This window comes from Lissotriton helveticus, chromosome 1_1 (assembly GCF_964261635.1).
Source record: "Lissotriton helveticus chromosome 1_1, aLisHel1.1, whole genome shotgun sequence".
Classification (NCBI taxonomy): Eukaryota; Metazoa; Chordata; class Amphibia; order Caudata; family Salamandridae; genus Lissotriton; species Lissotriton helveticus.
Window position 1 is genome coordinate 1,323,181,562 of NC_136057.1, and position 26,583 is coordinate 1,323,208,144.

Genomic DNA, 26,583 nt, shown 5'->3' on the forward strand with positions numbered 1-26,583 from the left:
AGGTGAATTTATTTCTTCGCCTTTTCATATTCTAAGCTACAAACAATAACTACTTTCAGCAAAGCTGCCAATGTTGCTTTGGTTGGTGTCCTGCAGATAGGTCTCAAATGTTAGGGGTTTGTATTTGTCGGGCAGGATTTTCACTCTGGTTGGGGTTACTTTCAATATTGCCAGGCACACTAAGTACAACTCCTGAACTATTACTTGTCCAGCCTTCCCCGGATCCTTCCAAAATCTTGGGGCTCATAAGGAAATCACTGTTGGGTGTTTAATAATTCCTGAACTCCATCAGAATAGCCCTTTGGCGTGCCCGACTATCACGAAATTAGTTAGCTGGGTCATGGTTGAGGCAGGCATCAAGATGTCCAGTTTTGTGGCCCATTTGTTTTGGGAGGTGGACTAGAAGATATCAGGAATGCCTTGGATTGATTGGTGGGGTCTACCTTTAAAACATTTTAGGCCAGATGTAGGTAATCATATATTACCGATTCCTAAATACCGAATTTTACCGATTCGGTATTTAGGAATCGGTAAATGTGATGCAGCTAATGATTCGGTAAATATTACCGAATCGGTAATATTCGGTATTTACCGATTCAGTATTTACTGAATCGGTAATTCCCATTCATTCCTATGGGCCTAGAGGCCCATAGGAATGAATAGGAATTACCGATTTGGAAAATAACGAATCGGTAATAAGGGGAAGACTTACAAGGGTGGCAGGGTGTCACATTGACACCCTGTTGCACCCCTGAATAGTGCATGGGTGCACATGTGGCACACATACATGCCATCTGCCACATGCACAGACAGTTTCAGCTCTATTAATGATTTGGAGGCTGGGATTATGCCATCTGGCTTCAGTATTCTCTGTAATCCTGCCCTTGTTAAAGTAAACTGTAAGTTATACGCTGAGCTCCCAGTTTTATGGTATTTTTTTATTTACATTTCTGTCTTTATTTATCCATATTTCTTTTTTTGTCAAATGTATCTGTCTTTATCCATATTTATTATGGGTTCTGTGAAAAAAATAAAGCTGAAACTGGTATATTTCCACATTTATTTAACCAATAAATATGTTGTCATGCTTGAATGCCTGCCAGGGTTCAGTGATATGAACACCAGCAGAAGATAAATCAATGCACTTATATGAAAATATGCACATTTCAGTGTCAGCCGTGTGCATATCTACTGCTGTTTAAGCCTCTTTACTAAAATTCCTTTCTTTTTTTAACACCCTTACCTATCAACCCACACAGTTATTGGCCTGGCACTCATGGCAAAGTGTATTTAGAATCACTCAAAAAGCACCCAATTTCCGTTTTATCCACATTTAAAAATAAATACAGACAAGAAAATAAATGCATTTCTGTCTGTATTTATCTGTAAAAATCAGTCAAAACTGAAAACAGGGAGCCTTAGTTATTAGTAACTGGATTTTGATTCCTCTGTTTCTTTGTTAATTAATGTGATTATTGATAATTTTCTTCTTACCTGGGTTCTTAGGTGTCACTTGGTATGTGACTGGCCTTGCATGTTGGGCATTTTTGATTAATTTGGGATCTTTTTCACAGGACGGATTCCAAGCAGGAGTAGTCTGGATATTTGATCTGAAGATAACTTCTGGTCGCTTGAAAACAACATGGCGAAACGGAGGAAGTTGCATGGAAAGTGAAGCCAGATAGTGACAGGCAGTAACTGGGGTATTTACAGAGTGTACCTGACACACCTCTAGGCAATGTAGTTGTTTCAGTTGTTGTTTGTCATTCAATTTTTTAAGCTTGTTAAAGCTGCTTGAGTTGAAATGATGCATAATCCTCGCCTCTGCGCCTTTAATAGAACTGAAGCTTTCCATTACGTTAGCTAGGAAACTTTACATTCTTTGTTAAATTCGATTGGCATGCCATCATACGTTGGAGCTTTGCCATTACTGAGACTATTTAATTCTTAATTTCAGCTGTAGTAATGGGTTCCACAAATGGGACCTTGTTATTCCTTATTCGCCCAGGTCCACATCATCCAAATATGAAGATATATACTGTGTATCTGTTGTTAAAGCGGGTATATATAAATTATTGTAAAATGAAATAAATTGTCTCGGAATATCCTCAGATGTGCTGACTATACTACTATCCTCTTTATGGACAGCTGCTATTTTTTTTCTGCCCCCGATAATCAAGCAGTCGCACCACTGATCTCCCTGGTCGTCTAATTGGTGTATTTTTGCCGATGTATTTTACTTTGTGTTCAGCTGTGTCCCTGTAGGATAGCAGGAATGATCATTCTTGGTAATCAGTCTGTTATATGCCCACTTGACATACTTATTTTCAAGACCATTGTCCCAGCTGGTTCATCTGTTGCCTAATAGAGTTCAGTATGCCAGCCCCGTTTTTTATCTAAATAGAAATGCTACGTACGTAGGCCTTGAAAGCCTCCAATATTGTCTATATTGGGGTACATTTAATTTGAAATAATCTGTAATTGTCATACGAATTTCACCATTAAAAGCTGTGTCTAGCATGTGCCTGAGTGCGTGGAAATGTTCAAAAGGCGGTGCTCGCTTTTAAGAGTAACACTCTAATAGTACAGTAATAGTGCTGAGTAGCCAATCCAATCCAAACAAGCTTTATTCGACAAAAGTCATAAAAGCATTACAAAAAGACGAAAACATCACAGATAAATACATGCTGAGTAGCATGACAATAGCGTGTTGGTACCCTGAGTAGCATGACAATAGCGTGTTGGTACCCTGAGTAGCATGACAATAGCGTGTTGGTACCCTGAGTAGCATGACAATAGCGTGTTGGTACCCTGTGGTGAAAGTTTTGTAGCTCAGAGCCAGTAACCTATCCGTTGAAAGGAGACGCACACTGGCAAGTAAAAGGAGGAAACACATTATAAGCTGCACTGTGTACGCAAGGCATGATGTACAATGCCAGTTATTCCATATCCATTATTTGGTGCAACGCCTATGGGCAATTTGATTCTTTGGCCTGTCTAGCGTAGAGTGTAGTGTCAAGGTAAAAGTTAAAATATCTACTCCACAAGAGGTTTTATTTTTATGACATGGCGATAGTATGTCATCGTAAAAAAATTGGGGAGTCATTGCTAGAGACATAAACATTTAGAGCCTTATTACAATGCTGTTGGAAAAGACTCCAACTGTCAGTCAGAGCCTTTCTGACCGCATCGTAATAAGTCGGTTGGAGTGCTTTCCAACCGCCTCATTACGATGGAAGCGGACAAAAAGGAATCCAACCGGTCATTCTGACTGGCTTCTGATGGGCTCAGAGAGCCTGTCCGCCAGTCAGAATGCTGTCAGTGATCCCAAGGGCAGCTCTTTCCGGCCGAGGGATTACAGTGCCAGCCTTTTTGACATAGAAAGGCTGTCTGAACTCGATTTTGGGGACCTCCAGCAGGGCCCCAATGGGTGCAGTGCCTCCGATGGAGGCCCTGTTGATCCCTGCACCTTGTGGCAGGCACCATAGTGTTCCAGTTTACCTTTCTCCCGAGCCATTCTCAGAGCTGTATCTGGATCTCAGTAATTGAATAATGTAGCCATATGGGTATAGAAGCCGCACCCAGGCATAAGCGAGATGTTAGACCATGGTGTACCCACTCAATTATACACATGAAAAATGGAGCTTATCAAAGATGTTGATAAATATCTTCTCTACAAAGATTTTAGGTTTTCCCAAACCTTTTGTTTCTAACTAGTCAGTTATCCTTATATTATGCTGCAAGCTTGCATTAAGATCCATGTTTAAGCCTTTACAAGGGCTACTGATTTTCCATACGTAGAAGGATGTCATTAGATGTGATTGTACCGTCCTCCGGGTCATATATGATGCAGCCCACCATGAACTGATTAAAGTAGCTTGGTATATTGTTCTGATTCAGGGACTGAAGTCAAGGCAGGCGCCTCAGGGATCAAGCGTTTCTGCTATCCACAACTATCAAGCCAGTTGAGCCTTCAGAGCGGCCTCAAGGCGTCAAAAGGATGGGCAGATGGTAGGGTGCAATCCACACACATCATGCTTGGGCGTTACTGCTGATATGAAGTTAGATGAGGTCACAATTTAGACAGTTCGCTGCTCCACAGTGTAAGTTTTGTTCCACAGCAGCAAAGCACACATATCACTCATCCCGGCACCCAGGTCTTTAATATCTCATCTGGTGCTTTCTCCTTGGTCGGCAGCATGAAAATGTGATGGCCGGGTCCCACCAGGAAGCCTCTTATCCAGGTATGTAAGTCTGCCACCCCCTCGTTCTGGGACAATCAATGATGCCCGATCAACACAGTGGGGTGTGCATGGTCTCAGGCCCACAGGCGGACCCTGTCTCCAATGGGCCTCCGAGGCACACCACTAATAGGCCACCCCGGAGCAGTCATGAGGAGGTAGTGACACACAGGCAATGTGACACCTCTGCAAGCTGGTCAACAGCAGTCTGTGTGATCTCCTGCTCCACTCTTATTGCACAGCTGGTTGCAGAATGGCAAAGATATTGTAATATTGTTGGCTGTCAGAGTTCTGTGATCACCCAGTCATCTTGGTCAGCGACTGGACCATGACCTCTCTGGTATCCTTTTAAGATACCTAAAAATAGTGAATTGTAGTTCACCACAGCCGCACCCATGTTATAGTCATGGCCCTATAAGCTGTCAAGGAGTGTGGTAATTATTTCATTAAACATTACAGTTGAATCTGCTGTTGATTAACGGAAACATATTGTACCCCATGTAAGAATAAGTGTGTATTTGAATCTGGATAGAATCATCCGAATCTGCGAAAGTTGTCAAAAAGTAAGCAATGACCCACACATGCCTTGACTCAAATTTCCAGGCAGACTAAACCCATGCACCTGTGTGCTGTGCCCTGATCTCAACCTGTGGCTATTCTTAAATTAAATAAAAATGAGAAGTTGAGTCATATCCATAAAACCACAAATGAAAAAATGCTTGGATGTATTTTTCCCAACAACATATATTAAAGCAGAGTCAATTTTAGGCGGGGGATTCCTAAAATAAAGCCATTTTTGGCTTTAAAAACTATGAGTCTCCCGCTTAAATTAGATACTGTAATGCTTATCCAACTGCAACATCCTAAAATGGAGCCAGAGAGATAGGTAGGTAGGAAGGGGGATCAGGGACTGAAAAGGATGGAGGCTGAAGGATTCACCCTAGCAGTATTGTGTGAGAGGTAAATCTTGATCCACCCATTACAAATCCTATGTGAAGGGAGTTGGACAGCCTTTCCCCCCTATTCTGAATAGAAAGGTGAAAGGAGGGGAGGAGATTAGGTGGAAGATAGGATTTTAAAAAAGAGCTACCAGTCGGCCAAAGGTTGGTCATAAAAAGAGTAAAACATATTTGGCTTCCTTGTTTTCTCTTCCATAACAAGTGAGTTGCATTCACAGAGGCAAGAGGTGTGCCATGATCTGTGGCCCATACTCTCCTGTGTATGCTGGGAGGGGCGTGGCAAGAAACTGCACTTCTACAAACTTCAGAGGTGCTCTTGATTTCTCCTGCAGAGGATATCCGTGGTACATGTGGAGCGTGAACATCACTTGGTGCGATGTTTGCTCTCTGCAAAATGTGCAAGCAGAGCCAGACAAACTACATTTGCCAGAGCACCACAGTACTCTTGCTAGACTTGCAAGGGTGGAGGGAACTATAGATCCACAGAATATGCGTAGGGCCAGTGGAATTATGCGTCAAGGGAGGACCGCATTGTGTGACAGGGTTGACTAAGTTACACAGCAGCAAAAGGCAATTATGCAGTGTAAAGTTGCAGTTTGAGATGGCATTACTTAATTATTTTGTTCTTTTTGCACAAAATAACACTGCAGGCAGAAAATCCACTTTTTTGTACCAATTGAACACCCTAATACAGCAATAAGCAGTTGAAAGATGACCAGTCAACCTTTGGAAAGGGCTTTCCACTGTGCTCGGACACGTGACGCCACTTTTAAAAAAAAGTTTTGGTCCGTATGAGCTCAAAACAATTTTTTTGTTAAAATCTGCAGTTTAAGCAGCAGGTGATGGATTACGTGGCAAATGGAGGCAAATCCACAAGTCTGCGGAACATGCCATGGCCGCTGAATCACATCATTCCTATGACCCTGAGTATACATTTTTTGTGTTTCAGAGAGTTCCTTGCTAGGAAATTGTATCACTTAGTTGCTGCAGCTGGAACCTTGTTACCAGGAGATTGGAATTGGACATTCATCGGGAATGATCATGAGCTTTTTGAATTCAGAGAAGTATTTTGGACAACAATTGCAATCATGGATTTAGGCTTCAATTTAAACCTTAGTATTGGACTCATCCTTCCAAGGATTGCTAGTTCTGTTGTAGTGATGGCATCCTTCTTAAGATTGCAAACTTTACTTCATTTGTGAACAAGAATAACAAGTGAATTCTCAACCTGTAATACAGACTTTGTTTTATTACTTGAATCATGTATGGTATGGTCTTGCCAGTGGAGAGAAAGTGAATGCATAGCATTACATTCATTTCTGTTCAATATGTTACAGCTCATGAGCTACACATGTTGAGAATCATTTAGAAAATATACTTGATTACAACTGAATAAAGGTAGTTATAAATATAGAAACCTGATGGCAGCTCAAGTAATTTTTTGCATTAAAAAAAAAGCCTTTGCTATCTTTCATATTTAAAATGTCATAGAACTTTCACCACCCATAAAACATTGGTTGGACAGAGATTGTCAAAAGGTTTATAATAAACCTTAGTATGAATAGTGAACTGCAGTTAACTGACAAAATACTAAAATAATTATTTCTTGTGGTAGATTTGAACAATTCTGCAGAGCAAGTTGAGGTGTGCAGTAAGAACAGGAGCCAAACATATCCAGTGTAGCTATTTATCTCGTGTCATATTCCCCTTTACCCTCATCTACTGATGGTCGGCATGCATACATTTTGCATAGTTTTCAGTGGGTTCAGGGAAGTGTGGATACTAGCACTGCTCCTAGTGGAGCCAGAATTCCATGTTTTGTCATCTTGACATGGAGTGTGAGGTGCTAGAAGGGTTGGTCATAAAGAGAAAGAGACATACCTTAACATCTTCCATTTCCTTTCAATTTAAATTGTTACTGGCTTAAGGGTGCTACCCACTTGATATCTGATTTAATAAAGTAAAAAAGAAGAAACCTATAACCTCCATTCCATATGTGAACATTTAGGTCCACATAGGTCCACATATGGTGTTAGAAGTGGGATGTTTTGAACCTGACATTCCGAAAGCTGTCAGGAAGACTATGGCCACAAAGGTGTAGCAACCCAAACCTATTCCAATGAACCATCAAATATTGACATCTGGAAGACCAATACCAACTACTTAAAGGCTAATTGTCTTAGTGAACTGATGCATCCTGCAGTTATTCTTAAGCTCAGCAAAGTTTCCCCAACCACAGACAGCACTTGTCAAGGCGCTCCCACAGCAGCAGAACTGGATCTGTACAGTGTATATATGTACTTCCCTGCAAAGAATAAAGCTCATATGAAGTCTGAAATACAGTTGCCCTTCCCTCACAATGTTATAGCAGATTTTTGTCTCAATCAGGTTTAGCAGTAAAACCCTTTATAGAGGTTGGACCTGGGGTGCTCGATGAAGTCCACAGACGGAATGTACAAGTAATACCTTTCATCTATAGTATGGAAATATTGATTGTTTGATTTGTTCATGGATCATTTCCATAAATGCAATAGAAGTGACTGCTGATAAGCACACGCTGTGTGTCAAAATACTTTGGAGGTACAAAGCAAGCATCTTCAGGAGTGTCAATGGATGGGCATGTCAGTTATTCTTTTATCTTCACCTTGGCCTGCCCCAGGTATGAACAAAGCACTTCAGAAGCCACTTTTGAGTACACAATTATTTAGATGTGTACAGAGCAATCGTCTGAAGAGACGTAGCTCCAGAACTGGAGGAAAAAGGCATAGGACAGAAAAGACCTGTGGGCACAAGTAACTGAAGAGAACTGCAAGAAGGTCTGAGATCAAGAAGGAAAACGAGATGCAAGATGGAATACTCTTCCCACTGTGCTTTCAGAAAACACAATGCTTTGAATTACACTACTGACTAATTGTGTTTTTGCTTGAACCTGGAAGCCTTCAAGTAGCGTCAATAAGGCACAATTTTCAATACACATTACTTTGTCTGACTTCCTTTGAAAGGAATAATTGAAGACCGCAATGAAGTTTAATGGAGATCATTTTCTGGAAGCACATGTTGGTAAGAAGTGTTTTCCTGTTTGTCTGAACTTTTGGATGTGGAAAAAATACTAACAGACAAAGAAAAAAATCATGAAGAAAGACTTTGAGACTATTTAAGTTTGAACTGTGATACGAATGATTGTTGCTTAACAAGAGTAATAATCATGAATACTTGGTGTCCTGATAGACTTTATTGTGTATGTTCTAGGATGTTGATATTCACGATAGCTGATGATTGAACAACTCAAAATATTTAACTAGTTCAAAACCCACCAGAAACGGTGTTTATGGTTTAGTGTGTAGGGAACTAATATACAGTGTGGTGTGCATTTAACAACAACTAAACAAGACAGAAAGGTCCCCAAAAGGCTGGAGCAGACGAACAAGAGAAACAAGCATTGGCATAGCCAATAGGTCTCGCCTTTGGGACCTTATAAGTGTTTTGCCAGACCTATTGGCAAACAGCTGAAGCTTACTCTAGCCACACCTAAAAACTGGGACTCGCAATGACTATTAAGATGTTTTGAGAGGGAGCGGGGAGTTTAAGCGTGACTTAATACGTCAAAAAGAAATATCCGAAAGCAGCCATAGTCTGACACACAAAAGGAAAAGCCCTGTCTAAAAACTTCTTCAATTGAGCAATAAAAACTACAGCCCCTACCTTCACACTTCCCATTTACCTAACCAGCAGTGCTGGGGAAGAACAATTATTGGTTTTCGGGGAAGTGGTGTAAAGAGTAGTGGTCAAAGCCATGTAGTTTCTTGGCGCTAATAAGAAGGAATCTGCATACTAAAGTGCTGTTCTGTGGAGATGCAGAGGTACAAATTTTAGTAATGCCTTTCAAATGGTCGGCTGCCCACACTATTGTAAAGTACCATGCTGCGACCCCTCCCCCTTCTTTTCCCTTTCAGAGAGAAGAGTGCACAGAAGCTAGCTGCTTCACGCCGTTGCTTCACGCCGTTGCTTAGTGAAATGATAATGTATCAAAGCAGCCATCGACTCATACGCTCCCCTTCATCTAGCTATTGTTCAAAAGGTCACATAACCTCTTGAACTCATACCTTCGTGGTACAGCGTTCTACCATTTGCCAGAGCATAGGTACAGTGGGCTATAAGTGGGATGAAAAAACTAGTGGTGTTTCAAAGGGGCGTGGCCGGTGTAATTAAGAGCGTGGCTTAAAACACATAAGCTAAAAATCTGTGTTTAGCATAGTGTGCTGCCTGACTGGTATTTTGCTGTTTCTGTCATTGCATCCAGATATATGATAACATGCGTAACATTATACCTACAACAAGCGAGGACTATTAGCTTTGTCAATGGTTGTTAGTTGCATAAAATAAATAAGCAACAACTGTAGCGGCACCCGTGCTTCACTTTTGATGTTAAAAGTAAAGCGTGGGTGCTGCGATTATAGCAAAACTAAAGAAATAGAAAAAATATATATTTATTTACGTTTGCTATAGTCGCGGGACCCGCGCTTTACTTTTAAAATTAAAAGTGAAGCGTGGGTGCCGCGATTATAGCAAAAGTAAAGAAATAGATGTTTTTTTCATTTCTTTACTTTTGCTATAATCGCGGCACCCGCGCTTCACTTTTAATGCGAAAAGTAAAGCGCAGGTGCCGCGATTATAGCAAAAGAAAAGAAAAAAGCATCTATTTCTTTACTTTTGCTATAATCTCGGCACCCGCGCTACACTTTTAATGTAGCTACAATCGCAGCACCAGCTGCAATTGTAGCAAAAGTAAAGAACAAACAAATGGTGCGCGCGAAAGTGATCGCAAGTAAGATGGCAAGGAGGAAAGACAGATGGCGGCTGCGCGCGTGCACCCAAGCGCACACGCAAGCTTGAGGCAACTAAAAGCCTGTGGTAGCACTGTGAAAACCTGCTTACAAAATGTCTCTCCGAGCAGCACATGCACTGGCTCAGGCGAGACCTAAAAAATAACACTAATCAATAGATGTAGGCTGCGATGAACTCATTGGAAAATAGATTTTTGACTGTGTTGCAGTGCAGGTATTTGATACCTTTGTTCTCTTTTAATAGTGTGTTAAGAAACAGGAAGAGTAATAATGTGACAGGAAATGCAGTGGCTATCTTTGACCCGGGCTTCAATAAGGTTAGATTTTGAACAGTAGCCGTCATTTAATGGGACTGGTAGGCATTTTGAAAATGTGTTATTGAGCTGAGCTAGTGCTCTAACAGAAGATCTTGATGGCCCTTCCCTCATGTCCCTCATGTCCCCCTAGCTGCCAACTTGCCAAATGTGAGGACCCACTGTGGCTGTTGAGGAGGTTTGAGAGCTGGCTCTGATGAAAATCTACCAATCCTTCACTAATAGAGAGCTGTCACCCAGGAAAATGGGGATAGGGAATAAGAGAAATACACTGTTCATCTCAACTTTGTCTCTCAAATATTCAGAATGGCTCAACAGACTCAGATTGGAGAAACTCACACATTCATGGCAGCATATTGGTCTAATGATCTAAACACACACAAGGGAAGTATAGGTATCTGTGCGGGTTCATTCAGTGTGGCAATTCTGCTAGGCATGAACAGAGGCAGCCTTACCCGGGGGCTCTGATGGGTAAGGCGGGCAACGAACACAGTAAGTATCCGAAGACCATGTTCCCCGAACTCAGGAGCAACAAGATACTCTGGTAAACTGCAGTGTTGCTTTGACAAACAGGTTTCATGTAAAGACAGCCCGAAGATGACACAAGGACCGGCAACAAAAGGCAAATTGAAATGGAAGGAAGGAAAACGCAGAGAGCAGAGGAATAAAACCAATCGGAAGGCTTGAAATGATGAACAAACTGATTGAGCAAGGGAGCCAAGCAACCAAAGCAATTGTGAGGCAACTTGTTCCTTCTACCTCTGCGTATTAATTTGTCCCACATGCAAATGTCCCATTATTCTGATTGTTCCATACCTTCTGCCAAACCTACAAGTCTTGGATGATGTGTCAGCCTTGCCAGCCACTACCTGGCCTCCCCATCCTCTAACTACCATGTCTGAGTTTTTACTTTTGTGTTCTTGTAACTCCTTTCTGCTCTGCAGGTGGACCCTTCCTCCCCCTTGCTCATGTTGACACATGACACCAAAGGGATGATGCAGCAAATATATCCCCAAGAAGCAGACACCACCACATGGGTTGGAAACCACAACCAATAGACCGCACAAAAAAGCCAACCAGCATACGCAAGTGTGGAGGAAACCGGCAAGTGTTAATTGTGCACCAAGGCAGGTCCCGGACAGTTCTTAGTCACAGCGACAGCAGTTTATGTGCCATGTGGACCAAACTCTGGTCCTCTTCTCAACAGGCATGGATCTCCGTCTGCCGGTGGCAACACAAACAAGCATTGGCATAGCCAATAGGTCTCAGCTTTGGGACCTTATAAGTGTTTAACCATGCGACAGTTAATGTTGTTGCACCAAGGATATTGTGCTGCATAACTAAATACTTATAAGGTCCCAAAAGCGAGACCTATTGGCTATGCCAGTGCTTGTTTTAAATACAGCCCATTTTCCTTTAAGGAAAACTGGCTGCATTAAAAAAAACTGCTTTATTTAAAAGCAGTCCCAGACATTGTGTTCTGCTAAGCCCAGCAGGCCACCATACCTGGAAGGGCATGCCAATCCCAATGGGGTTGCAAATTGCGAGTGGCTCATTAATATTCATGAGCCTCTCTATTTGTGACCCCCATTGGGAATCGCTTACAGTGTGAAATACACTGTTGTACATAGGAAATAGCGTCTCCAAAATTGCGAGTCACAAAAGACTCGCGATTTGCGAGGCGCTCTTTCCAGGGTCGTACATCTGGCCCCGAGTAACAACACAAGAGATGCCTAAAAAATGAAAAGGGATTAGCGCTGAGCAATCACAGAAAAAATAGGGCGGAAAAGCAGGTTTTGTCAAATGAGGGGCCAGAAAACGGGCATAAATAGGGTTAAACTCATTGAACTTTTAAACAAAAACACAGCCTAAACAAACGAAATGTTGAAGTTAAGTCGAATTTATTATTTCAAAAGTATTAAAAGTCGAACTAACAAATTCGAATTTTAAAATTCGGTTCTTATATAAACTACTGCAGCCACTCCAACAGCAAGCCCAAAAAACCTGATTGACAGCAGGCCTTTAGATTTGGTAGCTATTGCCCCATTAATAAGATACAGCTTATCGCTGAATGTCAGTGGAACGGAGACTTTGATGGAACAGGTGTCTGGGTAAATATATTTCTGCCAGATAAAGAGAGCGGAGCAGTTCTAAAGTGGAAAACCCATCCAGGAAGGTAATTCCATCTTCCCAATAAAAAGGAATCTGATACATGAAGCAGTCCAATGTTTGCACTTAATAAACAACTTTCTGGGAATAAATCCGTGAAGATGCAGGGCGGTGTTTGGCAAAGAGATGCCACGTCTGGCAGCATCATACGTCATTCATCAGCGTTGTTTCATAATAATGATGATAACGGGGTTCACCCCGCTTTATCACACTTTAGGGTTAACTCAGACACTTTTAAGAACAAAGGCAGAGAGAGTGTTTGTGAGTGAAAGAGACAAAGAGACAGGCAGAGTGTTTGTGAGAGAGAGAGACAGACAGACAGAGTCTTTGAGAGAGAGAGACAGACAGGCAGAGTGTGAGTGAGAGAGGGAGGGTTTGTGTGAGAGAGAGAGACAGACAGTCTCTGAGAGAGAGAGACAGAGAGTGAGAGAGACAGGCAGAGTGTTTGTGTGTGAGAGAGAGAGACAGAGTGTATGTGAGAGAGAGAGAGACAGGGATTGTTATTATTGTATAAACTTTCACCCAAGTACAAATGGGAAAACCACCGCACAGTCAATAAGTGCAAACCCTAAAAATCGAAGAAATGACTAGTCAGCCGTAATTGTTTCTGTTGAAGGGATGTGATCGACATGCACAGGGATAGAACAAGCCTCTTTGGAGACCACGAGCATCTTGAAGAAAGCTGCCCGCCTCGAATTAATCACACAGAACTAACAGAAAGGAAGCGAATGAAGCAACCACGGGATACTTGAATTGACTCGGACAACTGGTCCATTCACACTCCACCATGAAAACTGTTTAACCAAAAACAGAGAGACCCAATGAAAGTTGCTCCAAAGCCCAACACCAGGATGTCTTAAAAAGTTTCAAAACACTGATAAGAAAGAAAACAAGCAATAAAGGTGAAAGTAATGGGCAGCAATGCGGAAGAAGAGATAAGAAAGGCAGATGGCGGCTGCGTGCGTGCACGCGAGAATGCACGCAAGCTTGTGGGTAGCACTTTGAAAATCCCCTTACTAAAAGTCGAGCAAGCAGTGCATGTGCTGCCCTAGGATCGACCTAAAAAACAGGTCCTGGCACTAATAATATGTAACAGATGTGACGCTCTAAATAAAAATGGACAAAAACCCTGTCATTCCAAGCAAAAGGCGCTTGCCCCTGCCTTTCTTGCAAAAGACTATCCGCCATTTGGAGGGATGCCCACTTTTCTGATCGGGGTTGTTTTGATGAAAACCGGTGCAAGGGGTTCCACTGGTTCGCGGGGAGCAATTTTGTTAAAACTAAATGGCAGGTGTGCCACCTGCTTTTGCGGTCTAGTTAGTGTTTTTTTTACGGGAACTGGCCCCCACAATGAGACTTTTTTTTCTCAATTAGAAAAAAACAATGACCCAGACATGGGGACCATTGTTGATTTCACTGCCTGGGTCCACAATGCCTTGCATGAAAGGCCCAAGAAAGAAAAGTCTGCATAAATTGGGCGGACGTTCCAAAGCATTAAAGGTCGTAGGCCAGTGGTGGATGGGCAGTATCCAATGTTTGTGGGCTGACAGTAATGGTGTGAAATTGGCAGCTCTTCCACATTTCCCTCCCCGGTCAAAGGCTAAGCCCTGTTCTCAACCCCACCCTACGCTACGCCAATCAACTTTTTAGGCCTGGGCTAGCATAGGCTGCGCACATGCGCAGTCTCGCTGGCGAGATTTAATGACTCTGAGTAGCGAGGGTAAACCCCGCCCCTCTTCTCCATTGGCTGGCCTCCTAAACGGCAGGCAGCCATTGGAGAAGAGGTCTCAGTTACGTCATTCTCTCCATCTAAGCCCCGTCCTTTTCGGATTGGGGGGCGTGTTTTTTAGTTTTGTTCTACCCTCTTCTCCATTGGCTGGAATGTTAAACAACAGTCAAACACGCCGGTTGTTTACATCCCAGCCAATGGAAAAGAGGGAAGAAAGAAAAACACGCCCCCCAATCGCAAAAGGACGGGCGAGCGCTTGTTTCTCTTTCTTGTTTGTGGCTACATTTCGTGGTCTGTTGATGTCGGCTGCAGGAGGGGCGGTGAGTATCCCCGCTTAAAGCATGGCACGTCTGATTGCACGATGCACATGTCTCGCACTTAATCGGTTTGAGTTACTCGCCGAAAAGAGCTTGGAGTCCCGTCAGGGGTTGTAAGTGCTATATAAATTCAATTGCAATCCGAGACCGGCTCTGTCCTCTCCTCCGCGGGCTCACTGCCACCTCCTGTCCCGGTACCTGCAGCCTTTGCCAGTTAGGATGTATTCAGAATAGACAGGTCACATTCAACTGACAATTAATTACTGTTTATATAACTAGGCCTTATTGTTTCTCCGAGTGATGCTGAGAATTCCTCACAAGCCGTGTGCGTTTTTTTTTCTCAAGTGAATCTTGCTGCCAGGTGATTGCCACATGTAGTCCCTGGCAATCACTGTATTTCCGCTTTCAACACTCACACCTATGTCTTAGAAGGGCAACGGTGTGTCATTATTTGTTAGGAAATTCTCTGCGAGAAAGAGCGGATTGTTTGCGGCGTTTCTGGTTTCGGCGACAAGATCACACACCGTCATATCGCGCTTCACACTGACTTGTGACCCTGAGGCCACGGCGTGACCTTGGATCGATGCTGCTGGGCGGTCCTTCCCAGGGCTGGTACTAACTCCTTTCTGGATAAGATAGATAAGGCATCCCTCAACTCGTTTCACCCAGCGGTGCCCGGGGCAGGGAGGCCGACCGCATGGCTCACGCTGACTTGGGCTGGACTTTGCCTGGTGGCGGCCGCGCCCCGCAGCTCTCTTAACTCGATACCGAGTGCTGCACGGCCCAGAGTGGGGAGAGCTGTGCGCCATGGAGCTCCGCGGGTTCCTGCTCCTGCTGCTGCACTGCTGGGCCCCTGCGGCTGCTGCCACAGGTAAAAATCTAGGCCCTTGCTGTCCTCTGGCATCTCTTCAGGTCGAAATAATCTCTATACTACTTTTTCTCGGGATTGTGAACATTATACGTTTCCTTTTTTTATGGTATTACCCCCGTGCCTCATTCTTCCAAATCTTTCTCTCCATGATGCGCTCTATATAGCTCCTGTTAACCGAAGACCCTTGCCCCTCAAATACATCTTTTCTTTGCTTCAGGCCTCGTTGTCCCTGCTTATACCCTAATACGTTTACCCCTACTTCTTCCCGCTTACCCCCACAACCTCGCCTGCTGCTTAAACCCACCTCCTCTACATATACTGTTCCTGCCTAACCCTAAAGCATTTGCCCATGCCAGTACCCTGTACCGTGCCACAGCTTATGCCCTACTGCCTCTACTCCTGCCTGTACCCTTTTACCTCAAGTGCTGCCTCATACCGTAGTACCTTTGCTCAACCCTTACTCTACTACCAGTACCCTTCCAATGCACTACCACCTGCCTCACTACTTATACCCTAGTACCTGTGCCCCTCTGCCCACTAGTGCATGTTCCCTTGCTTTTTCCTTTCTACCTCTCTGTGCCTTTGGCCTTGTACCTCTGCACCTAAATTTAACCCTAGAACCTCTACTTATATCCTCATACCTCTACTGTCTAGACCATCTATGTCTATACCCTACCTTTACCCAGGCACATCCACTCAAATATCATGGTGCCCCCCCCTCCTGAGTCCCTCTCCATTCCCAAGCTCCTCTACACCTGCCGGTAGCCTGTACATCTACTGCCATGGAAACCAAGCATCTCTAGTGCTGCCTACTCTACTGTATTCCCCACCCCTCACGCACCACCCTTCATTTCCTTATCGCTTTTCTTCTATTTCCTTGTTTTACCTGTTCACCTTTTTCTGTTAATCAGCGCTTATAACAGTCCATGCTCAAGAACAAGGTTTTCCTCATTTTGAAGTTTTCCGAACTGATGGAGAACTGTCGGTTACTGCAGTTCTGTAATCAGTAGTGGCGTGTGACCTGTATGTTGGATGCCCCCAAGGCCCCCTGTGATAGAAGGCTGCTTTTGGAGTTTGGGCCGGAAGTTCTATTCGTGGCCTCTGCGACTTGCAAACTGAACGCTTCCATGTTGGATTCTTAGCTGCATATATGACTGCTAGACAGCCGAGGCGGCCATTTCTTCTTCTTCAGCACCATGCAAGGCCAGAGATCTATTTTTATCAGTGAATGAATATTGACTTTGGACAGCCATGAAGTATGATGCATATTCATTAGGTTTTAGCTATGTAGACCTATCGGAAAGCAGGAGCGCACGAATTTGAGGGTCACTTTTGGTTTGCATGAAGGAAAGAGCACGGGATATCTATAGGTTGATTTCAAGTAGAAGAAGACACATGTATATAATAACAAATACTTTGAGTGTGCTGTGTGTGTGGATCTGTGTGTGTGTCTGGCTCTGTGTGTGTGGCTGTGTGTGTGTGTGTGCGTGTGTGTGTGTTTGTGTGTGTGGCTGTGTAGCTCTGTGTGTGTGTGTGGCTGGCTCTGTGTGTGGCTCTGTGTGTGTGTGTGCGGCTCTGTGTGTGTGAGTGTCTCTCTGTGTGTGTGTGTGTGTGTGTGTGGGTGCAAATGCAATAGGTCTCGCATTTGCGAGAGATTAAGCTATTGGCATTGTAAATGACAATGCCATTTATTTATCTATTTTCAAAACCAACACATAAATAAGAATTTTGTCATTTACAATGTCAATAGCTCTAACTTTTGCAAAGGCGAGACCGTTGCATTGTAAATGCTTGTTTACTTTATGTAACAAAAAAAATGAAATTCACTGAAAACAAAATGTCTGCCACTTTATAGTTAGGAAATATCATAATATGTTACTAAACAAATTCGCTGGGGAAAAAGGTGAAAGGGATGTTCTAGTTATGTGAAAATGTTAGCTAAAACATACCGTGTTAAACAAATAAAACCAATGAATTTCACCAGTTCTAGTTATCTGAAGTAAGTATAACTCATGCACTAACGTGACTATAACTCACACCCTGGCCATGCACTGCTAATTATCTCCCATATTACATCACCAATGGCATGTTCAATTACATCACTGCTAAATCAATACAACATCTGAAACAAGACCATTGTTAACAACCCAACTGAAATTTTCACCAAACTATAATATCCCTTATGTGGAAAATGCAGTCAATTCATAAAGATCCCAAGGATGTAAAAGTTTTATTGGAAACATGATGGAATGGCCGTTTTTCAGGGAATAACATACCCACTTTAGTAAAAAATAAAATAAGAGTATTACAAGTCACCTTGAATTTTCTTATCCTCATAAAGGAACTCATCATGTAGCCTCCTTCTTCTATATGGTTATGATGACTTGCAATATCCTTATAATGTATTGTAGGGGGACATTTATCCGGTATATATTTTCTCTGATAATATCCTCGTTCTGGTGTGGTGTAAAGGCACAACTGCTGTACATAAAAACGTAAATTTAGATATTGTGCACTCACATCATTAGAGTCACATTGAGTAGAATCACACATTTTATAACCGCATAATGGTCAAGCAGAGGGTTAGCACAAACCATCACTCAAGACTCTGAAAAGGGACAAGTTTACATTTTTTTACTGCACAGTTGTTTAGTAAGCACTCATGCCAGCTCTGCTCTCCATAGCAACACCTTTGTCATGCGTGTTAGGGAACCCAACCCACCCATACCTCGATTATGGGGAGAATGGACCCCATCAGAAAGAGGGAATGAGCCATATACAGGATCTACACAGAGAATTCTCCGAGGTCTTATTTATGGACCCCAGATACTCACACGCTGGCTGGCAGAATGGAGACCTAATCCATTAGGATTAGAATTTGAATTAACTTGACCATATAGCAGTGCTGGCTCTGCCCTGGCTTTATCACAGGTGTCTCTGAATTCTAAAGCAATTTCATACTCCTAGACGATGACTCTTCATTTATGAAGCCCACCAGTGCTCAGCGAAGAGACTAGGCATCAGCACCACCCTAGATCCCAATATATTGCACTGAAATTCGAGCTTAGAATCCACCTGCTGGAATTATTCTCACAGGCTTTGATATTTACCAGGCCGTATTCTAGGCTTGAAGAAAAATCTTTCCTGAAGTTTATCAGTCGCCCGCGGAGGTCGAAAGGTTTGCCTGCATTTTCCAAAATTGAGCAACTTCCTGTTTATCTTCATTCCGGATCTTCAGACTGCTGTTGTAACATATGTACCTGGTACACCTGAGGCAATGAATGCTTGCCAAGCAAACAATTATGTACAATTACAGCTGCAGCCAGAAAGTAATGAGACCAAACAGGAGGGTGTTCTTTAGGAAATATTAGGATTAACTTTACTACGTATGCCGCTTCTACCTCTTCATTCTCCACTGACCACATGTCGATGTCTTTGTTAACATCACCACTTCCTACCCCATTTAATGGTCTTTTCTCTCAGCTTCCTTTTAAACATTCTTGTACTGCATGTTCTAGAATGTACAATAATACACAAACACAGGACTGCACCATTCACAGTTGAAAATGGACTATTCCCATGTGCAAACCAGGAATGTGCAAGGTATACACGAACTCTTTTCGAATGGGAATGACATTTGTTTTATGACCTATGTATACATAGGTTGCATCACAAATTGTACATTTTTTGGGGTCACAAAATTACCGCATAGTGACTATAAATTAGGAAGGTAGCAAACTGCAACTGGCTCCTGAGGATGGAGGCTTGCAAGGTACAGAAGACCTCCGTCCTCTCATTTGCTTTCTCAAACGGGGACCAGTTTGTTTTAAGCAGCATATGGCCATTACAGAAAATACAAAATAAAACAAGTTCATGACCACTGCTTTCTCCCCCACTAAGCCACCAAAAAGTTTCCCAGATAGAAAGCTTCCCAATTGAGGCAAATTTTGCTCAGCAAATTAGCTATCGCGGCTGCAAATTATGCACTGTACTTTTTGCGACCTGCCTGTTATTTTGCTATGCGACCAGTCTACTATAGGTCACGTTGCAGAACTACCTACCTAACGAATATTAATTTGGGAACCATTGCAATTGGGTACCCGACTTCAATCCCAGTATTTGTTTTCCCAAAATTGAAACTTTGTTTTAAAGTAGCCTGTGTTCCTTAAACGAACTATTAAAAAAAAAACGTTTCCCATCTGCAAAGACATTGGAAGAGCAGGCAGGGGTCCAGGGCTTCTGTCTGCTACTAACAAGGCTGTCCTACACAATTCTCAGAGGGGAAGTTATCTCACAGGGACAGCGTCCCCTTTTCTAATCAGATACCACCTGCACTTGAGTGCCAATATCTGATCAATGATGCAACTACAATTGTTGTCGAAATCACTGATCCATGTCATTGGAAATCATAATTGGGAGGGGTTACCCCTTTCACCCCTTCCTAACTGTGATTTAGGATAAGTAGAAAAACACTTTGCTTTTCCGACTTGCTAGAGGTGTCTAGTAATCAGTAATTTCTTATTTCTGGGGTTTGCGACTACAAAAGTGTTTTTTACAAGAGGCCCAAAGTTCTACATTTTCTTTTTTAAGTTCAAGTAAAATTTTTATTAGAGTAAAAAAGGTGTCATTACAGAAAGAGAAATGAGATGCAATATCATCAAGCAGGTAAGGTAAATTAGGTTACAACAATAAGCAAAAAAAAAAAAAAAATGAGGCTAGAGATACAAAATATATGAGGCTGTCTAAATGAGGACAAGGCAATAGATATTATGTAAGAAAAAATAAGTTCTAAAGAAAATAAAGGAACGAAAGGTAACTTAGGGGGGTTTTGAAACCTCTTGTTGAGAGGGAGGTAGGTGAGAGGGGCGTTTAGCACAAACATCAAGGTATAGGGTGATGGGAAGCCATAGGGCGTGTCTTTTCGGGGCAAGATTAAGTGGATAGACAAATGCAGTATCAAGTCTATGATTATAACATACATTAAACCACCAAGCTTTAAAAGTAATGTTATTCGAATTCTTCCAATTAACAGTGATCTGTTGGAATGCAACAGCTAGTAACAATTCAATAATTTGAACATTTGAATCAACATTAGCCCAGGAAGAGGAAAGTGTGCCAAGAAAAATATCACTAAGAGAGAAGGGGATAGAAGTTTGAAATATAGTATTGATTTGGTCCCATACTTGATTCCAGAAGGTGTGTGTGAGGGGACATAGAAAAAGCATATGAAAGAGCGTAGCATTGGGGGTGGAGCAGGACCAGCAAAGATCCGGAACCAAGGAGAACCTCTAGTGAAGGAGAGATGGCGTAAAGAGGAGTCGATTATAAATAAAGAAAAGTGTTTGTGTGAGAGAGGCAGCCCTAGAGGACTTGCGGAGCTTAGTCCAAAGTTTATCCCAAAGGGAGGTAGACCAGGTCATGGCAAATTCAGATACCCACTGCTCTTCTACTGTGGATTTCGGCCGGGGTGATGGAGGTTTGTGAAAGGAATGGTAGATGGAGGAAGCTGTGGGGCCTGAGCGTAGTAGGGAATGGAGTGATGAAGTTGGGTTAAAAGATACAGTGGGGAGAGGGGAGTGAGAAAGGGAATCATACACGGGCATAACTGCATTCCTGAGTAAGAAGAATTTGCGGGCAAAGGAGGAAGGGAGAGAGAAAGTTTGGCTAAGGATAGAAAAGGACTTGAAAACAGATCCAATGAAGAGTTGGGAAACCCAGATTAGGCCTCGATGCCTCCAAGTTTTCCAATAAAATGGTTTCTGGTTGATGAGAATGCTGTTATTATACCAAATAGTGGTGTTAAGGAAGTCAGCAACAGAGGAGGGAGGATCCGGAGAAGAGGCTAAGAGTAGTTTAGCAGTGTATTTGTGGATAGGAGTAGAGATAAACTGAGGTTTGCGGGAAAAGGAGAGGTATTCGGCAAAAGAAAAAGGGGAGAGAGAGAGACGTTCAAGTTCAACCCAAAGGGGGAGAGGCTCGGTAGGGTCTTTTAGCCAGAGGGAAGCTTGTTTCAGGAGGAAAGCTTTGTGATAGGCAGGGAAATTTGGGAAATTAACCCCACCCTCTGACTTGGGGAGGCGCAATCGAAGCAAAGACATACGCGGTTTCTTACCAGACCACAAAAAGGAGGAGAGGGTAGTATTGATTTTATTAAAGAATTTGGCAGGGATGGAGACAGGAATATTTGAAATGGTATAGAGGACGATTGGGGATAACATCATCTTGATGGTGTCAAGACGACCCCACCAGGAGAGGTAAAGGGGGTGCCATCTGGAAGTAAGGTCTGATAGTTTTTGGGTACATTGATTAAGGCAGAGTGAGATAGTATCTGAGATAGAAGGGGTTATATGCAAACCGAGATATTTTATGTGAGCCGGTCTCCACGTGAAATTGAATGCAGCAAAATCAGATTTGAAGGTGAATTTGGTAAGGGGGAGAATTTCGCATTTATCGTTATTCAGTTTATATCCAGAAAGTTGAGAATAAACGTTAACTTCGTCAAGGAACGCGGGGATGGAGTCAGAGGGGTTGGATATGAGGAGTAAAATATCATCTGCATAAGCAGCTAGTTTAACATGCGAATGGGAGAGTTGGAAACCATGAATATTTGGATTTTGACGTAGTTTAGAGAGGAAAGGTTCTAGGGCCAGGTTAAAGAGGAAGGGGGAAAGAGGGCATCCCTGGCGAACACCTCTGCCAAGAATAAAAAAGGAAGAGATTAAGCCATTGGCGCAAACCGCTGCTCTGGGGTTCGTGTAAAGGAAGGAGATGAGGGAAATAAAATTAGGGCCAAACCCAAACCACTTTAATGCAGAAAAAAGAAAAGTCCATTCCACTCTATCAAACACCTTCTCAGCATCTAAGGCGATTGCGGCTAGGGAATCACTAAAACGTGATGACTTAGAAAGGACATTGAATAGGAGTCTGGTGTTATCGGTGATGAAGCGACCTTTGACAAATCCAGATTGTTCGGGACCGAGGAGCTCTGGAAGAAAAGGATCCAATCTGATGGCTAAAGATTTGGCATATAATTTGTAGTCGATGTTAACAAGTGATATTGGTCTGTAATTTTTACAATGCTGAGTGTCCTTCCCCTCCTTGGGTATAATGCAAATGTAAGCATCTGAGAATGTGCCCGAGGATGCACCCCTGGCTTTAAAGGAATCGAGGAGATAGTGTAATTTGGGTAACAAAAGGGTCGCAAAGTGTTGGTAGAATTCGACCGTAAACACATCTGGACCTGGAGCTTTGTCTTTCTTAAGGGAGTGGAGTGCGGTGTGTAATTCGCGGGTGGTAATGGGGGTTTCGAGGGTCGATAGGTCAACAGGAAAATTGGGAGGAGGTTGGATGCTTGCAAAGAAGGTGGAGAGAGAGTGAGCAGAAGGTTGAGTTTCTTAAATACCAAAAGGGGATGAGAGGTCTAGAGTAAGTGATAGCACAAAAAGACTGTGAGGCAAGTGGATGGAAGAGTAGCAATTGGCTGAGATATTCCCATCAAACCACCCTATGTTGGCGGAATTTCATCATATGGGATGTTTGTGGAGACACCCGACTCTACCGCCCAAACCATCAGCTGATGGTGCGGGAGTGGATGAAGATGATACACTCATGCCAAACTGCTGCTCTTAAGATGGTGATGAAAGTGTACGTGCAGTGCTATAGTGAACAAGTTAAAATTAGCGACTCAGACAAAAACATTTTATTAAAGAAAGTCTGAGTGTTAATGTTAAAAACACGCCAGGTAGTTGGAACTAATGACTACACTATGGCGCTGTGCAGGTGGTCAACATGTTTCAGCCTAAATAGACGTCTAGTCAGGCTTTCATCAGGACCAAGTTGGTAAGCTACTGCCACTGGAGTGCAAGTGTTTTGCAAAGCAAAATGTGAAAGTGAGAAAAGAATTGCATAATTCAAGATGCGAATAACTACCATGAACTTGGAGCCCCAATGTCCATGCGTAGGAAGAATGTTCTTTTACAATCCTGAAACAATATATAAACAAGATTATGTGCATCTAGAGTATATACCGCATGCTCACAGAAAAAACGTGCAACACTACATAAACAGGGTCAAAGAGTGTCCCGTTTATCACATAAGTCAACTTACTTATTCACAGAACAAATTTCATGTCTATAAATACTCACCCCGCTCTGCGAGGAAGTGGACCTCACCTCACCCGGCAACCGCTCGGGAATATGAGGCCCCGCTCTGAAGTACATAAGAAAGCAAAATATATAACAAATAAAATGCCTTCTGCTATTTGATGCAACAACTGTTATCAACACCCATTAGCTGTAGATTTGATTTACAGAGACCATCACCCAACCTCTCAGGAGCTGGACAATCATATTTGAATAAATTGATTTAATTTAATGAATTGATTTAAGACCTGTAGTACCTCACTACAGCAAGAGAGGAACTGCCAAATGTACATTTTTAGACTAAAGATTAGAATCACGAATAGAGATCTAAGGCTGCCAAAATAAGCTGACTCTGTAAACCAATTAGCACGGAGGTGGCCTTACCTGTCCGTCGGTACCTCTCTCTGGCGTCCGAGAGGAAGTGGAGGTACCGACCGGAACAGGGCCCCTCCTTTAAATACTGCCGCTAATCGGTGATTGCGCCGCTCGTTAGCGTAGTAATTGGTAATCAGATGAATTACCAATGGGCTCCGCGTTTGTCTTGCACCTGCGCATGCGCGTATTAGGCTCCCTGCGCTCCTTGTAAGTGGGTCATGCGCTGGAGAGTGCACTATCCAGACGCGCATGCGCAGTTCGAGGTCTGACTGATCGTACGCGCTTGCGCATTATGTTACGACGCGGTCAACAGCAATGTTAAGCAGCATGGCTGTATATGTATAATGCTGTACTCAATTCGTTATTTTAGAGTCTGTCAATCCTCTCATGAGTGTTATAAATGAGAGCGGTTGATTTGTTCATGAAAAGGACAAGAGATGGTGACGATTCTAGGCCTAATGTCTAGTAGGATTTGCAGGCTAAGTACAGTTTTACAGCATAAAAAGCTGAATGGATATCTAGCTGCCTTGAGCTGATCGTGTGTTGGATGGGCAGTTAGATGCTCGATACAGTCAAGACCAATTGCTGACTGTGTATCCGCCCCAGGCTGATCCTATGTGTTATGGATGATCCTAAAACACCTTACCAATACTGCTGTACCAATACGTGAGGGGTGGAAAAATCTGATTAACTGATGGACTATTACGCAATAGGTCACTTATGTGTGTATCTACAGTGGAACTCATATGGAGATCCAAGGAATGGAATCGTTCAGCCCTCTGCTATCACTACGAAGCCTGAACACCCATTTCTGCTCTTTGACAAACAGGAACTTAGATTTGTCACTGATGTGAGGTGGAATATAGGGGTGTTCCAAGATCACCCACTTGAGGTCTTCCACTTTGTGTTTCTTTTCCAAAAAATGATTAGTGAGGCAGGTCGATTGCTTATGACACCGGATTGTGCTTTTATGTTCACTGATGCGAACTTTCATTTTTCTGGTTGTGTGTCCAATGTACTGTAGAGAACATGGACATGTAATCAGATATATGACCCCTTCCGTGTTGCAATTGGTGTGTTTGCGAAGTATCCATGGTTTACCAGTGCCTATGTCAACCTGATCTGTTTTATAGGTCTGTGGACACGTACTGCAGGTACCACATGGAAAATGGCCACGTACTGGCTGAGTGTTCCAGAGTGTATTTTGGAGTTCAGGTTTTTTCAATCTTGGTCTTGTGTGAACTAGACTGTCTCTTATACTCTGGGCCCTTTTATAAGAGAAAAGTGGTGGAGTTATAGTCGTTTCAGCTGTGTTCAGGATGCCCCAGTGTTTCTGCACAGTTTTCTGTATTTTGTTTGACAAGACACTGAACGTACTAACAAATGTAAGTCTATCCAGGGGTTCTTTAGTAGTTCTTATTTCTAGCAGGGCATCCCTGTTATTATTGGAGGCACGCTTCCATGCCCTGCGTACAAGGTGTTGTGGGTACTGTCGATCCTCTAAGTGTCTAGATAGAATCCGTGCATGTTTGTCGAACAAGGTCTTGGATGAGCAGTTTCTGCGCACTCTGAGAAACTGGCCTACAGGAAGATTGTCCCGTAGGGCTCGCGGATGGTGACTGGTGTAAGACAGGAGCGAATTCTTTGCCATTGGTTTTTTGTAGAGTTCGCATGCTAAGTTACCCTCTTGTGGAAAAATGAGAATATCTAGAAAGGGCAATTGCTGTTTGCTCCACTCCATGGTGAACTTGAGATATTGGTTCTGGTGGTTCAACCAATCATGAAAGGACTCCACTTCCAAGACCGTACCTCGCCACACCACAAGGATATCGTCTATATATCGTTTCCACAGCAACACCTGGTGGAAAAACGGGTTGCTGTGGTTGAGCACGATGTTCTGCTCAAACTGGTGTACGTAAAGGTTGGCGAGGCTCGGGGCAAAAATACTGCCCATGGAGGTACCAGAGGTCTGTAGGTAGATCTGGTCCTCAAATTTGAAGTGGTTCTCCATCATTGCCATCCTAGCACACTCCATGATAAAACTTACTGGAGTGATGCTGTGTAGGTCACGTGCGGCAAGTAGGGATCTGATGGCTTCAAGGGTCTCTGCCTGTGGAATACAAGTATATAGTGACTCGACATCGAAGCTGACCAGAAGGTCAGTATCGCTGTCGAACCTCACTTGTGGCAATAGTCTCAGAACATCGGCCGTATCTTGCAGGTAAGTGGGCATCTCCTTTACAAGGGGTCGTAAGAAAAAGTCCACAAAGGTGGACAGTGGCTCCAACAGAGAGCCTATGCCCGAGATGATAGGACGGCCAGGTGGGGGCCGTGTCGGTTTATGAATCTTCGGCAGACAATAACAGGCAGGCATCACTGGCTTGTCTGTTATTAGAAATTTGGCCTCATGTGGTGTTATCCACTCTTCCGGAATTGCTTCCTCCACCATGATTTTAATTTCAGTGAGTAGGTGAGGGGTGGGGTCCACTGCAACGCGTCGGTATGAGTCACTATTGTTAAGTTGCCTTAAGCATTCTTGTCGGTAGGAAGTCATGTCTAAGATGACGATAGCCCCGCCTTTGTCTGGCGGCTTAACAATGATGGTCTGATCGGCTGCAAGGCG

The 26,583-nt window shown here is 43.1% G+C and overlaps 1 long non-coding RNA gene across 1 annotated transcript in view; it reads left to right on the forward strand.

The window, feature by feature from the left end:
* The window catches only part of LOC144823496 (uncharacterized), a 95,398-nt gene that overhangs the window by 42,594 nt on the left and 26,221 nt on the right, over positions 1–26,583 (forward strand). The window contains exon 3 of the long non-coding RNA XR_013608805.1: positions 1,575–1,703. This is a non-coding gene — a long non-coding RNA (uncharacterized LOC144823496). The remainder of the gene's footprint in view (positions 1–1,574; positions 1,704–26,583) is intronic.